This window comes from Trachemys scripta, chromosome 22 (genome assembly GCF_013100865.1).
Source record: "Trachemys scripta elegans isolate TJP31775 chromosome 22, CAS_Tse_1.0, whole genome shotgun sequence".
Classification (NCBI taxonomy): domain Eukaryota; kingdom Metazoa; phylum Chordata; order Testudines; family Emydidae; genus Trachemys; species Trachemys scripta.
Window position 1 is genome coordinate 2,504,267 of NC_048319.1, and position 15,684 is coordinate 2,519,950.

A 15,684-nucleotide genomic window follows, 5' to 3' on the forward strand; every position below is an offset into this window, starting at 1 on the left:
TCGGGGGGGAGCCGAACTGCAAAAGTGGCTTGAAAAGTCACGGCGGCTCCAGCTGCCCGGCTCGCGGCTGGGTCTGGCTCCCGGGCGGCACGGACCGTCCTTTGCATAGCCACGCCCCTCCCGCCGCGCTGATTGGAGAAGCTCCGGCAGGCTATTTGCATAGAAGCGCCGGGCCGTGTTCCAATTGGCGGCTGGCTGGAAAAGTGTCTCTCGTAGCTCCGCCCCTCAGCGTGGCGGGGCTGTGGCAAGGCAGCTGGGATCCCTACACGAATGACTCCTGCGGCGGGGCGGGTTGTGTGCAGGGGAGGGGGCTGCATCCAGGGGGCTGGAGGCTCTGGGCCTTGGGGCCTGGATCGGGGGGGGGGGGTTCTAGATCAGGGGTTGGGATTTCTGGATCTGAGGGGGCCTGGATCTGGGGTCCAGGCAAAGCAAGAACCTCTGGTCATCATTTCAGAGAACTTCCTACAGCAAGTCACAGTGGACTTTCCCTTGCAGCTCACTGGCTGTTTGCTCCAATCCTTCCCCTCCCACGCAGCCTAGTCACTAGAGCTTCACTCCACACCTGCCCCGTCCCACTCCTTCCCCTTCCCTTCCATTTAACTTACCTCCCCTCCCTCCCCCCAGTAACAACCTCCCCTCTCCCCCGCCCCAAAATAGTGTGGAACTAACCTGACAGTTGTTCCCTGTGTTTGTGTGTTAGATTCTTTCCCCCAGCCTGAGCCTGGCCTGGGAGCCAGGAGAATGGGGCTCTATTCCCACCTCTGACCTTGGGTGAATCCCTCCCTCTCTGCCCCTCTGTTTCCACTCCTGCCCTGTGGCTGTCTTGTTTATTTAGATTGTAAGCTCTCTGAGGCAGGGACCATCTGCAATGCCATGTTTGTACAGAACCTAGCACAATGGGGCTTCATTCTTTGGCACCACTATAATAAACATGATTAATAACAATACTGATCGGGGGTAGGAGGAAACCTGAGTGGGGGCAGACGTGCTGTGGTGACATCATGTGAGGGAGCGTAAGAGGAAGCTTGAAGGATGAGCAGTGGAACTACTGGCTACAAAGCACAGTTGCCAATTTTCACAGGGTAAATAAGCACCCCGACTTTCACAATAAGCCAAAAATCAAGCTAATCCCATTTCAAAACAAGCCAGTCCCTAAGAACCCCAACACTCAATGTGACTAGATCCCCCCGGCATGCAGTCTGGGACTGTGGTGGGCCTGCTGCACCCCTGACTCTCTCCCTGCCCCTTACCCCTGTTTGCCCCCCCCCCTTGACTCTGCTTACCGGGAGCCGATCAAAAAAAAGAAGCAACAAGCTATAAGCCAAACAAGCTACAAGCCAAAAACTAGCCAACAAGCAACTCACAAGCCAATTAAGCCAAAACCAAGCCCAATTTCTGCAGTTTTGTCACAGGTTTGGCAGGTCTGCTACAAAGCGCCAGGCTGCTGAAGTGTGTCCGTTTCCAGGAAGGCGCTATTAAAACGAGCCATGGATCCATGCATCTCAGGCCCCAAAACAGAGAACACTGAAAATCTGGGCCAGCTAGTCTCATGCCTGGAGTTTCCAGGGACAATAGGCATGTGCTGTGATTATCTCAGTACTTTTACCCCACGTCTCAGTGAATCAATGGGTCAGCCTTGCAGCTGGAAGCCCCTCTGATGTACATCACGAATGCCACAGAGCCACTGGCAAGCAGCTGGCCAGGAATCTGAACTCTGCCAGAGTCCACAGCTTTACTCACTGGGGGCCAAGCCCGAGGCTGACGGACCCCCTGGGAAATGTCTTTGGCGTCACAGGTTGCAAGTCTGTGCAGAATCTGGCCCTTGCGCTTCCCTTGATTAGGTTTGCTGAGCAGCTCGTGGCACTGGAAATGGGTGGGACACTGGTTTTATTGGTTTGAGCAGAGGACCGGGACTCAGGACGCCTGGGTGCTTTCCTCTGAGTGGGAGAGAGTGTGGTCTGGTAGTTAGAGCAGAGGGGTTGGAACTCAGGACGCCTGGGTTCTCTTGTCAGCTCTGGAATTAAATAGCAGTCAAGACTTTCCCTACACAGCAAGGGAGGGCTATGAGGTGTAATCCAGGCTTGCAAACACCCTGGGGAGGGTGACACAAATGCCAGGGCCTTATTGTTTTTTGACTCTGTTACATTTTAAATGACCTCCCTCCGCCCAGTCAAGTCCCAGAAAATGCTTGAAACGATCAGAAAATCTTATCAGCACCTAAGATTTCCCCTCCTTCTTTAAGCCCCACTCCAACCCCCTCCATTCTGACTTCCCTTCCCCTCCCAGCAGGGTCCACTCCAAAACACCTGGCAGCCAGTCTCCTCCCTTCTACTCTGGCACTCTTCGCTGTATGACATGGGGCGAGCCACCAAGCAAAGGGATGACAGGGCCCTCCCCTTCCCCCAAACAATGTGGTCTTTCTTGGTGCCACAACAGAACCTCCAATTCGGAAACGGGAGGTGGAGCATTTCACCTCTCGGCCACGCATTCAAATTCTGCCAGACATTCTGCAATGAGTTGGTGGGGTCTCAGCTCAGGACAAGGACCAACCTCACAACAGGAACTCTAGTATAACTGTCTCCTTGGCAGCAGTCTGAGCTGACATCCAGGTCTGAGCTGCCCTTGGGCCTGACGTCCCTGTTCCTTCCTAAAGGTGGACTCACAAGCTGGGATGGGAGGTTGTGGAAGAGGAGGGCAGTTTGCCCTGACTCCGTCTGTGCCATGCCATGGTGGTGCAGACAGGGCTCTATGCTCCAGATCTGTCGGTCCGACCCCTTTCACAGTGCTAAGGGCCATACTATTCTTTGAACTAAATCCCAGACAGACACAAGCACACGGGCCTACTGAAACTGGAAGCTCTTTGGGGCACAGACTCTCTTTCTGGTCTACGTTTGCACAGTGCCTAGCACACTGGAGCCCTGGGGCATAACTGCGGGTCTTAGGTGCCACCATAATACATGTCAATAATAATACACACGCAGACACAAACCCCGACACTTCCTTATTCCCTTCAAATAAAGCTATTTCCCACCCATACCCTTCCGCTTTGGTTTCAGGTCCAGTCCCAGCCACACCCTGGACCTGGCCTGGCACCACCCCCTGCTCCCCTCTGGGGCCCAGAAAGTAATGCAACACGGACAGGGGGTTTTAAAAACTACACTGTGCGAGGGTGCCAGAGATGGGCTGAGCGACCAAACGGGAAGCTGCTGCTCTCCAGTGAGAGAAGATCCAGCTGGCTTCCCAGGGATATGCCCAGAGCAAAGGCAAAGTCTGAGATAATTATTGCCACAAACCATTTTTAGTGGCTTATTGTTCTAAACTGCAATCAAGGCCTCACAATAGCGAGATCTAAATAATCCAGGGCAAAGTCACAGTGGAATAGCTGAAGCTGAAACTGCTGAAATCTCCCTTCTTCTAAGCACATCCCAGGGTGTTAGGGGCTGGAATGTTACAGGGTATTATCAGTGCATCTCTCTCTGGGGCCCGAGACATTTCAAACTCAGCCAGTTAAAGCACCGCATCTAATGGGCCAGATTCTCCTTTGCCCTCCAGCTTGTGCAGACACAACAGTGCAAAGTGTTGTCAGATCAGAATAGCTGCGTTTTACATTCAGACTGCATGGGGGTAAATGACTGGAAATGGTGCAGGGAAAATCAGGCCCAATGTAAGAAACAACCCTGCACTGGCCAGATTTAATAGCGCCTAACACAACCGTTCCCTGATTATTAATTATTTGTATTATCGCACCATTCGTCTCTGACCCTCACACTTTACACAGCATTACTAGCGGACTGACTGAGCCTTTCTAATGACAACGAATCCTAATAGGTCACACGTCTAGGGGCTCGAAGCATGTTAGACATGAGTAGAAGGTGCTATAGATGGTTATAACTGTGGTTGTAAGTAACCTAGTGACCTGTGGTAACTGATCAGCCATTTACCGAAACATCTACTAATCCTTTATTAACCCTTTATAAACAGAAGCTGAGCACAAGGTGCACCCCATTCGTTTTTAGCTCTTAGCCAGGGCTTTTCATCCCTGGATCCCCACAACGCATCACGAAGGAAGGTCAGTCTCATTATCTTCATGTTACGAGAGGGGAAGCTGTTGTTGGAATCCTGCTAGGACCTAATCTGGAGCAGATCAAGAATGAGCCCTGAGCATCTCTCATGATGGGACGTCAAACAAAAGCGAATCTCCATGACTGGTCTCTGACTCAAACTCCTCTCTGAGTTCTACTGGTGATCTTGCCCTAGGGTAGGTTTGGGGGGGTCACCGTGGGGCAAGGTTTTTGGAGGGAACGCAGTAGGGCAGCTGAATCCTGCCCCAGATGGGATGGATACTACAGTCCATGGTTGCTTTTCCCAGGCAGCAGCTTTCTGATGCTGCTTTTAATCAGGTTAAAAACAGATAAAATCTGGGTGAAACCTCACCGCGATCACTCCCACCATGAGCGGTGAATCTCCCGCCCGAGGACTGGTGCTATGAATCTGGAGCGAGGCAAAACGTTTGTCAGTTCTGGAAAGCAAAACATCCCTCCACCTCAAATGCAAAGAAATGGCAAAATTCCAGCCTGGTGCCAGTCTAGATTCATGGGAGAAGAGTAGCAAGAAACTTTATCACCAGCAAAATTTGCCCTGCCTGTCTCTCTGACACATGGGGATGTTGAGCATGTGAGGACAGTGTGAACAATTTGCTGTGCTCCACGCCAGAGATAACAGGGCTGATTGGTTTCTTAGCCCTGCTTTCCCAGTGGTGCGTTTCCCCCAGCTCTCTAGTAACAGAAGATGGCCTGCGTGTGAGACCCCCAAGGCACCATTTTCAATGCACACAGAGTGACTTCACAGCACAGCTCCTGACCAGACCCTTTGGCTTTTCTGGTGCAGTCATCTTCCCGATGAGCCCTCATTCATTTCAGCCTTGCGGGTCCAGCCTGGGGCCAAGGGGTTTCCACCTCTCTGGCATCTGGCCACTAGCTGGATGGCAATAGGCATGCGAATGTCAAGCACACATGGAACAAAAAGTCTGCACCAAACAGCAAGCCCAAGGGTCTATCAGTACTGTGGATATCTGTTCTGAGGAATCTACACCCCCAGGGCAGATGTGCTGCACCAGGATGACCCAAGACTTGCACCCGGGCAGTTTATTCCAGTCTGAAAGCAATCAAGTGCTTCTAACACTGGGGGTTTGCATCTGCACAGTGACACCAGTGCACAGATCCCCGGTACCGACAGGCCCCGAAGGCAGCCAGGGCTGGGCGAGGGGGAACTTCACAGTGGATTTAAGAGTCAAGAGAAGTTTGGACCTCCCAGGGCACTATGTTGCTGGTGAATGGAATAATCCCTCATCTGCGTGAAAGCAAAGCTGGACCCAACTCTTGGCTTCTGCTCCAGACAAGGCTTCTTACAAGAGCTGGGAAGTCACCCAAGTGATGCCCGAGAGCAACTGGAATGGACCTTCGTTCCTGGACAGGGATGTAGGAGACAGGTTCTACTCCCAGATCTGCCACTGACCTGCTGGGTGGCCTTGGGTAAGTCACTTCCCTGCTCTCTGCCTCAGTTTCCCCTCTTACCCCTTGTCTACGTAGACTGTGAGTTCTTTGGGACAGGGACTGGGTCGCCCTTTGTGTCTGTGCAGCACCTACCCAGTGGCGTTCTGATGGCTGTTGTGCCTCTGGGTGTGACTGTAATAAACGTGATCACTCTTGGTTCAGATGTGGTTACAACCCTGAAATTTGGGCTGAGGCTGGTGAAGTTCAGGGTGGGGCTGGCTGGGGGGAAGGAACTGGGGCTTTTGGCAGAGTTTCACTTTGAGTCCTTGGGCGTTTTCAGACCTGCAGTCTGGGGGAGGTGCAATCCCATGGGGCAGAAGCGAGAATAGGTTTGTCCCAGGCCAGCTGGGTTTGCTGGCCATCATCCGGCAGACCCTACTTACCCCCCGGGAAGGGAATGTGTCTGCACTGGCCTCACGAGCTACACTGAGTGCTACTGGATGCTGAACGGTTTGACCAGAAAGGTACTTCCCATTCCCCTGCACAGGGCATTCAGCATGGCTCCAGCTCTGCTCCAGACAGCGGTAAGGAGCTGTCCTGGCAGCTGGATTCAGAAGCCTTGGGGGAGCACTGGGGGCCCTGGAGAACACCACTGTTTACAGCAGCTAAATGGAACTGATGCAACGTCTAGGCTCTAGTTACGTGATAGGAGCTGCCTAGCTACCAGGTGGGATGCTGGATTAGAAAGGGCTTGTCAGGAAATACACTCTCTCCCCAGCCCCATGCAGGGTCACACTGGGCTGACATGGCTCCTGTCTCCAGGGAGAGTCTGTGCATAATGAACGCCCCCACCCATTAACCCGAAGTTCCCAGCCCTGAAAGTAAAACTCTAAAGGACGCAGGCAGGTTACCGCAATGGCTTTGAGACTCATCCAGTTTCCACAGGTAGCGAATAAACTTGGGTGGATAAACAACAGGACAAAATTTCTATGGGACGTCCCAAACCAACCCTTCCAAAGGCCCAGATAGGGTCTGCTGCTTCCTTAGAATGGTTAGTGCTGGGGAGACTGGCTGCCCCAGGATTTAGGGGGACGGGACACCTCTAAGTCACCCGTCCAAATCCAGCTGGTGTGCTGGTAGTGACCAAAAGCCAATCAACTGGAAGGTCTTTGGTGGCCTGTGTGAGGTCAGCGGATGGAGCTCAGTCCAATTCCCAGCCAGGCAGATGTCCACAGAACAGACCTGCCTGTGGCACAAGTCAGCTTCCCTGCAGGAAGCCACGGCAGAGAAGCCAAAGACTGAAGGAGCCCCGGGGGCTGCGCTCTTGCCCTGAAGGGGCGGCAGCAAAGTCACTGGGGAAGAGGGAGCCGAGGCAGCGGTCGGTGCAATGTTGCCTGGCACAACATTCAAACCGCTGAGCTCCGATGCACAAGTATCACCGTGCTGAGCGGAGAGAAGTCTGGCTGCCACTCAGAGCTCTGGCAGGGATCTGCCGGGCTGGGGGCCTTTCTCTGCCTGCCGCCCTCAGGCGCTATCGATGGGGAGAGCATACTAGCTTGCTGGGCCAATTCCTCCTGCCATGCTGGTATGTCCAGGACGTCTAGCGACAGTCAGCTCTCCTGCTGGGCTTTGGTCCTATGTCCTGAATACAGGCACTGGGTGAATTCTGTGGGATCCTCCCGAGAGGCCGTGAGCTGCCTCGGGATGAAGGAGCAGTCCTGGGAGCAGCAAGGTGTGAGAGGGGAAGCGGAGCGAGGTGGAAGGTCTCTCCATCCTGAACGCTGGGAGAGACTCGCCTTACCGGCAGCTCTGGGTACCCGAGAGCAGCATCTTTCCCAGGCCAGTGGCTGCTGGCTGCTTATAAATCTTGTGATTTATAGAGGGCTGCAGAGTGCAATTAGCAGGGTGTTAATTAGCCTCGCTCATAATCTTAATTGATCCTGGAAGGGGAGGGAGTGCAGAGGATATGTCAGCGTGTGTGGAATGAGAACAGGAGTACTTGTGGCACCTTAGAGACTAACAAATTTATTAGAGCATAAGCTTTCGTGGACTACAGCCCACTTCTTCGGATGCATATAGAGTGAAACATATATTGAGGAGATATATAAACACACATACAGAGAGCATGAACTCTGAAACGTGTGTGGAATGACACCCTTGTATCCTGGGGTCTCCTAAGAGCTGCTTGGATCACAGAATAGGCCTCTGGCCGGGAGAGAGCCCCGCTGCCCCCGCCCTGCCCTGAGACACCCCTGCTCTTGCAGGCCTGAGACTCAGGAGCTCAATCAGGCAGTCTGGTCTCTCCTTAGCCTGCCAGCGAAGGGGGCCCAGCAATGTGGACACCTGGGGTGGCCCAGAGGTGTGTCCCTGAGGGTCAGGGCTGGTTAACCAGCTGCAACGTTTGTGCCCTCCCCCTGAGGCGGTGGGTGGGCCGGTGAAAGCTTTCGGCTCTGTGGATCTAGTGGCCTGGGCAGGCTGCTTCCTGGCCGGTCATTTCACTGCCAGTCCCAGTCTCTGCTCCTCCTGCCTTCCGTGCTCGGAGCTTGCGCTCAAAAGCTTATGGCTCCCTCTTGAGGTCTTTCCTGTCTCTAGATCTTTGCTCTGCAGCGAGAGCCAGCAGGTCCCAGCGAGAAATCAACAAGATGACGACAGCCAAGACGCCTGTCAGGGCCCCCTCGCTGCTGGGCATTGTCCCCGAGACGAGAGCTAAGCAAATGTTTGGCCTTAACCCACCTCGAAAGAGGCCCGGACTCAGAATAGGGAAGCGGGTTTTCATGCCCCATAGAGGGCAGAGGAGGTAGAAAAGGGGTTGATCCAGAAAGAAGGGGAGAGTCAGTGCGACAAACTCATCCCTGCCGTTCCATCAGGTGCAGCGCCACTGACTCCAATGGAGTTGCATCTGTTTACTCCAGGCGCCTATTGGGACCGGATATGGAGTAGCCCAGCTACGCATTAGCTAGTCCGTCCCCCTGGATTGTTTTACACACGGTGTTCTCAGCCTTGGCCGAACCCAGAAGAACTCGGGCAACATCTCATTATGGGGGGCGCTCTCTGTGCCAAAATGACCTGGGGCCTCTCGGTCGTCGTCCTTCTTTGCCAGAGGGTTCTGTGACCTGTGTCCGAACTACGCAAGAGGAGCAGCGCAGCTAAAGTCAGAAAGAAGTGAATCCAATTGACCACTGGTCACTTTGCTAAACCCTCCCTCCCATGGGCTCTGGACGACAGGCTGTTAACTGGGACAGCAATGGAGTAAATCTCAGCGCGGCCCAGAGACACCAGAATCTCTGTGTTCCAAAAAATATTCCCAAATCGTCCAGGCTTCTTCAGACAGATTCAGAGCCTCTGCTCACATCTTGCCACTGACTGTCCGCTGTCGGGTGCAGGAGGCAGATGGCAGTGAAGGAGATGGGAAATAAATGGCACAGGCTTATGGGTTCATGACCTTGGGCCATGTTACAATAACACAGGCCAAGGAGCTGAAATCCCCCAGGGCAAAAATGTTGGGTGGTCTGGAAATTAACAGGCGACTTCCTGCCAAAGCCAGCAGGCTGGCTTCCAACAGAGTCTATGGACCTTATTTTTGCTGGGCAGAGGTGGAAAGAGGCAGGCTGGTACCATACTACCCACCCAGGTGAGACCAATTCCACAGCGATACAATTAGTAGCATTGTTGCCTCTCCACGAGGTGGTCATGGGTTCAAATCTCCCATGAAGATTGAGGCTCAGACCCCAATGCTGATGGCACAATGCAAGCCACGGCTTTGTGCCGGCAGAGACATGCAGGGCTGGAAGGGGCCTCAAGAGGCCGTCAGTGGCCATATTGCCCAAAACGAACAGTGTGACCATCTTGTCTGACCGCCTGCAGAACCTGGGCCTTCCCTGGATTACTTCCTGTTTGAACCAGAGCAGATTGTTTAGAAAAACATCCCATCTGGATTTAAAAAGTATCAGTGATGGAGAATCCACCACAGCTCTTGGTAAGTTGTGCCAATGATTCATTACCCTCACTGCTGAACATGTGCACCTTATTTCCAGTTTGAATTTATCTAGCTTCAACTTCCAGCCACTGGAGCTTGTTAGACCGTTGTCTGCTGAACCGAAGAGCCCATTGTCAAATTTTGTTCCTCCTGCAGGTACTTATAGACTGTGATCAAGTCATCCCTTGGCCTTCTCTTTATTAAACGAAATAGATCTAGCTCCTTGAGTCTATGACTATCCGGCATTACACTGAGTTCCCGCCCTGTCTCTGGTGGGTTACCTGCATGGACAGAGCGATTCTGTGGTACATTTAGAAAAGAGTCAGGGACAAGCCCGGAGCCCCAGCCAACATTCCCCCTCCCAGTAAAGCATGATCCAATGTTGTATGTGAGATGTCGCTGGGCCCACAATGGTTGCTGCCTTTGGCTGCAGCCACTTACCCGCTCATTGCACAGGGAGTGTGCAGAATCTGAACGGCACTAGGCCTGATTTTGCCCTACACCATGAGTAGTCACTTGCACCAGTGTAACATGCAGCCACCTTGATTCACTAGCGTTTTGCTCTTGTGAAAAGTGACTACACCAGAAACAGCCCCGACCCATATACAATCCTATTCTCTAAGCAGGTGAACTGGGTACTGACACACCAGATGTTACTACAGCAGAGTTCTATCCTGGCATACCAGGCAGATCACTGCAGCTTCAGGGGAGAGGTTTCAAACGGAGGCAGCTTGGACAGGCTCTGTGTAAGTCAGCTGATGGATGATGCTAGGAAACTAGGCTGCCTACAGACCCAGAGTCAGGCTGCCTAAAAGGTGGATGGATCGTGTCAAGTCTCTAAGCAGCAAGTCTTCCTTGGCCCGTCTTCGACCCATGGGCATAGCATGATGCCAGGGCAATAACAATGACTGAACCCCCGCCTTAGAACAACACGTCCTCTGCAGATTGATTCTGACACAAACCCGGCCTAGTGGTGCATACAGAGCTCCAGCCCCCCTGCTCCCCACGCTGACTCCATCAGTGGCCTTGGACGCATCTCAGAACCTCCCTGCCTCAGTTTCCCTATTTTATAGAACGGCCCATCCCGCAGCAATGCTAATGTTTGTGACTATGCTGAAGAAGTCAGGCGGGAAGTATCTGTGCTAGTGATTGCCTGGGCTGGGATTTACAAAGGATCCTTTTACGAATGAAAGAACTTTGGCCAGGGCCGATGTCTCCCTGTAACCAGCACTCTGGGCATCCCCAGTCTATGTCCAGGTACTTCTCTGGCCCCCATCACCAGAGTATCTTTAAGGTATTTATCCTCCCAGCAGCTCTTGATATCCCCATTGTACAGACGGGACCTGGGACACAACGAGACTTGCCCAGGATCACAGAGGAAGGCTGTGGCAGAGCAGGGAATTGAAGTCAGGTGTCCAAATGCCCAGGCTAGTGTCCTAAGCATCGCACCGTCCTTCCTGCTTCTTCAGCATTCCAGTGGTTCACGGCTCAGAGCACATGGATTGTACGCAGTCTGAGTCACTGCAATATGTCTGCATGTGTTTCTAGGGATCACACAACAGGAAGACGAGACACATCCCCGCAGAACCAGGACCATGGATCTGTTTCTGGGACCAGCCAAAACTCCTGGTGAACCATGGGCAATACAAACATCCCCCTCTCCACCGAAGGGTCAGCCTTGCTAGGAGGAGGGATGCTTTCACACTGAAGAATGTGATTCCCTGGGAGCATCAGCCAGGAGGACTATCCCAAGGGGAAAGCACTGCTGCTTCTCAGAGATATTTATAAGAGATGGCAAACCCCTGTCGGCTCGAGCGGCCCTTTTGTTGAGTGAACACCAACGTCCAGACCTGTCGTTTCTTAGCCTCGCTGCTCAGTGATGTATCTTGAGGGCTCTCTTCCCTTGCTCGCTCCTGACATTTTTAATAGACTAGTAATAATACCCCAGGCTGTGTGCAGCAGCAAGAAGAGATGCCTGTCAAGGGTCTGATTTTCAAAAGAGCCTAAGCATGAGTCCCACTGAGAGTCAACGTGCTCCTAAACCTCCTGGAAAATCTCCCACCCTCAAGTGCAAAGTGGTCACAAACAGGTGCGAGAGTAGGCAGCAAAGCACTGTATGTGGTACTGCAAGGAAGTCCAAATCAAATGCACCAGACTCTTGGAGAGTCATAGAATTGTAGGACTGGAAGGGACCTCGACAGGCCATCTAGTCCAGTCCCCTGCACTCATGGCAGTACTAAGTATTATCTAGACCATCCTTGACAGCTGTTTGTCCAACCTGCTCTTAAAAATCTCCAGCGATGGAGATTCCACAACCTCCCTAGGCAATTTATTCCAGCGTTTAACGAGGTGGAAATTGCTGTGGGCACAGCAGAAAAAGCAACTAGGAGGAGAGCATGGGGAAAATCAGAACTCACAAATGTACAGAGAGTCAGTCTTCATTATACACATCCAAGGGCTAACACAACAGGCATCCACACAGCAGGGGTCAGGCTCTGTCACACCCTGTGTCACAACAGCTGGTCACAGCCATATCTCATGGGACAGGAGTCACAATCGCCGCCTCAGTGATTTCCCCGGTGCAAAGGGTTGCTGTTCCTTACGGAGATCCAGACTGCCAGGGAAATGACAGAGCTCGGATACTATGGTGATTCTGGCTATATAAATACCCAGGTCAGTTCATGCTTAGGAGAATGCCTGTCTGTCCATTGCTGCAGCATCCAAAGTGCAACTCCCATCTTTTCAGGTGCTGTGTATTTATACCTGCCATCCATGCATCTGATGAAGTGGGTTGTAGCCCACGAAAGCTTACGCCCAAATCAATGTGTTAGTCTCTAAGGTGCCACAAGGACTCCTCGTTGTTTTTGCTGATACAGACTAACACGGCTGCCGCTCTGGAACCAGCAAAGGGTTACTGGCATTTCTATTAAAGGGGAGGGATGGGAGCAGTTAGCACCCCTGATTTTTATGTCCTCCTAAAGAGCTGTGTGCACAGATGCCGCTGTGTGGTGCTGCGTAGCTTTCAGCCGTTTCACCTGCCCGGCTGGGAGCATGTGAGACCCTTTGGGGCTCTGGCCCCCGGCGTGCCAGAGGTGACCCTGCTCTTCACGTGTGCACTCCTGACTGGGCAGCTAATGGCTGAACCCACTATGTTTCTACATCTGCACCAAGAGCTTCCAGTTAATCTGTAACAGGAATGCGGCACCCGAGCGCCGAACATGGCTCACCTCGTGTTCTTGATGTTCATTTGCAATTAACACCTTGTACAAAGGGGACTAGGTGGGAAGGGAGAAAAAGCACGAGAAAAACAGACACAAAACAAAGCAGTCTGTAGTCCCCTTCCCTTGCATTAGGGCGCAATCTAATCTGCAGGCATCTCATCTGCATGGAGTAGGAAGGGACAGGGGGACTGACAAGAGTATTTACCCAGTTGCTTTGGGGACCTGCAAAAAATGCCCCCCTTGGAGTGAAATCCTCATATGTAGTGGGGACAGAGGGCAGGTGGAAAGGTCTCGGCGCTGCTGAGCAAGGCAAATAGAGCATCACAATGTATTTAAGCACAAGATCATGCAAACCATGGGGAAAGAGAGAGGAGGGAAACCCATTCCCAGAATTCCTCTCTGCTTTCATTCCAGTTTCTAACAGAGCAGCCTGAAGTGCTGGGGGATTTGGTGAATGGCAGGGCAGGCGAATCCGTTTAGATCAAATAACCAGCACCCCAAAGCTGCCTTTGAAACTCACAGGAAGCACGAGACATTTGATTGCTGCTATCGCTCCTGTCTCTGTGTTTCCAGGCTCTGAGCAGGCCCACGAACAGTGGAACCTCATGAGACCGGCCCAGCCAAAAGCCCTGGGAACCTCCCCACAGCCTCTCTCCTTGTCACATGTCTAGCCTGGTTTTTACAGTGCCAGGCGGCTTGAAGGGATCAGTAAAGCAGTGGAATCCCTGAGTCCAAACACCCAATCCCCCCAGCCTTTATTGATTGACCCACTCCGCCTGCTCCCTTCTGCACCCTTCCCCATGCCTGGTGCTGCTTCTACACCTGTGATGCTGCTGCTATGGGGCAGGAGGGCTATGCAGAAACATACACAGTACAGGCAAGGGCCCCTGCTAAAAATACAACGAGCAATGGGAAATGGTATTTATAGAGCCACTAACTCTGGAGATGTCCCTGCTACCTCGATAGCCTCAGTTCCTTCCAGTGGCCCCATGCTGTACATGACAGATTCTAGGACTGGAAGGGACCTCGAGAGGTCGTCGTGCCCAGTCCCCTGCCCGCATGGCAGGACCAAATACTGTCTAGACCATCCCTAATGGGCTGTGGCTTTCTTTATGCTGCATTTGGACACATGGCAGGACAATACCTACAACCTGCAGGGAAGCAGACATGGAAAGAGTGGCTTATCCCTCAGTGCCTCCTGAAGTAGCTGTTAGTATCTGCAGGAACTGGACATCCTTTGCCACAAGTACTACATACAGAACCACCCACCCAAGCATGGAACATTCCTGACCAAGTTCCTATTTAAATAACCCAGTTCTGCCTCTAATTTCCCTCTGGAGTTTGACGTATATGTTGTATTAATCCTTTCCATTTCTAAATGACACTGAAGTGTCACTGCGAGCTATTAAGGCAGCTGCCATGCTCCTCCCCAGAGATGGCTGCATTTTAGCCCTTAACCAGGCAAAACATGTTCAAGATCATAGGAGTTTTGCCTGACTGTGGACTGCAGAATGGAGCCCATAGCTTGCAAAGTGCGGTGAGATCCTCCTGATACATTCAGGCGCCCAGGGTGACTGACTGCATCACTACCAATGGAAGGCGGATTAGGCTATTGTGTTGTTCTCATAAAGCAGTCAAGACAGATTTCCCATTCTTCCTACCCCATCCTCCTCCCCAGGACTAGATATCACCCCATGCCCGCTGGGGCTATTTACTCACCGGCGCTTAGCTATACACAAGGGCTGCGCCCTAGACCTGCGAGTTTTGTTAATAGGGTTGATCCAAGTCCTTGATGAACTTGAGAGCATTTTCTCACCATACAGGAAGTCAGGGTTAGCTGAGTCGCCATGGGAACAGTAGGGAAAAAATGTGGACAAGATGAAACTTCGGAGAGCAGCTTAAGGGCTGCACAAAGAGCCACATGGAAGAATGTGAGAGGAAGAGAGGAGCTGGAGACGCCGCTGTGCGCTGCACAGGCAGCCAGGGGTCCAGCCTGGACATCTGAATATCATCTCTCTCCTCCCCCTTCAACACAGAAAGGCACATGGGTCCTCAGCTGATGCAAATCCACCTTGCTCTGGTGAAGCCAACAGATCTTCCCTGATTTACCCCCTCTGAGGATCTGGCCCATTATAGATAAAACAAACCAACCAGAGGTAACACTGACCCCACTTCCTACAGGCCAAAGGTTCTCGATGCTCCTTCTGGCTAAATTACGCTAAAGCCCTGGGCCAATGGGACTCCTCCGACTTTAATGGCGTTACTCCTTTTGAGCCAGGTCCAAATTCTCCTTCACTAGCCAGGGACAAGCCGTAGGGCTCCTCCAAGGCCAGATTTTCAAGCGCGCGGCACTCAGCAGCTCCCAGAGCCACCAAGAGCCGGCCCAGTGCACTGGCTAAACGGGTGCCAAATCCTGATCTACGGGACCTGATCCAAACCCTGTTGGAATCAAGGGGACACTTTCCCCGGACTGCAGTGAGTTTTGGATCAGGAGACCGCAGGTGTTTGGAGCAAGATTCGGAGTTGGTGTAAATCAACGTACCGCTATCCAGAGTGACCTTGATTTACACCAGCTCTGGATCTGGCCCCTTGAAGGGCTCTGTTCTGCTGATGTCAAACAGAAGTGACTCGGCTAAACCGGATAGAACGACCCTGCTGTAAAAGCTGGGGTACCTGAGAGCAGATTCTGGGTCCCCAAATTAAAGGTCCCATCAAGAACATTCCAGCTTATTCCTTGTTTGAAGGAAACAAACAAACCTTTCTCGGCAAAACAGATTGTCACCAACAGCACACAGCTGTCTCCTGCCAGGCCTGGCTGGATTGAAACACGATTAAAAGGCAGAGAGGGGAAGTGCAGAGCTAGTTGGATCTTTCCACACAGATTCTGCCTAGGTCCCCCGTTCAACCACCAGCTTTTCTTTGCACGCAGCTGGCTGTGCTGGGCAGAGAGCGGGAGTGAAATGGAGCAGACGCAAACTGCGCACAAGGAGGGGCA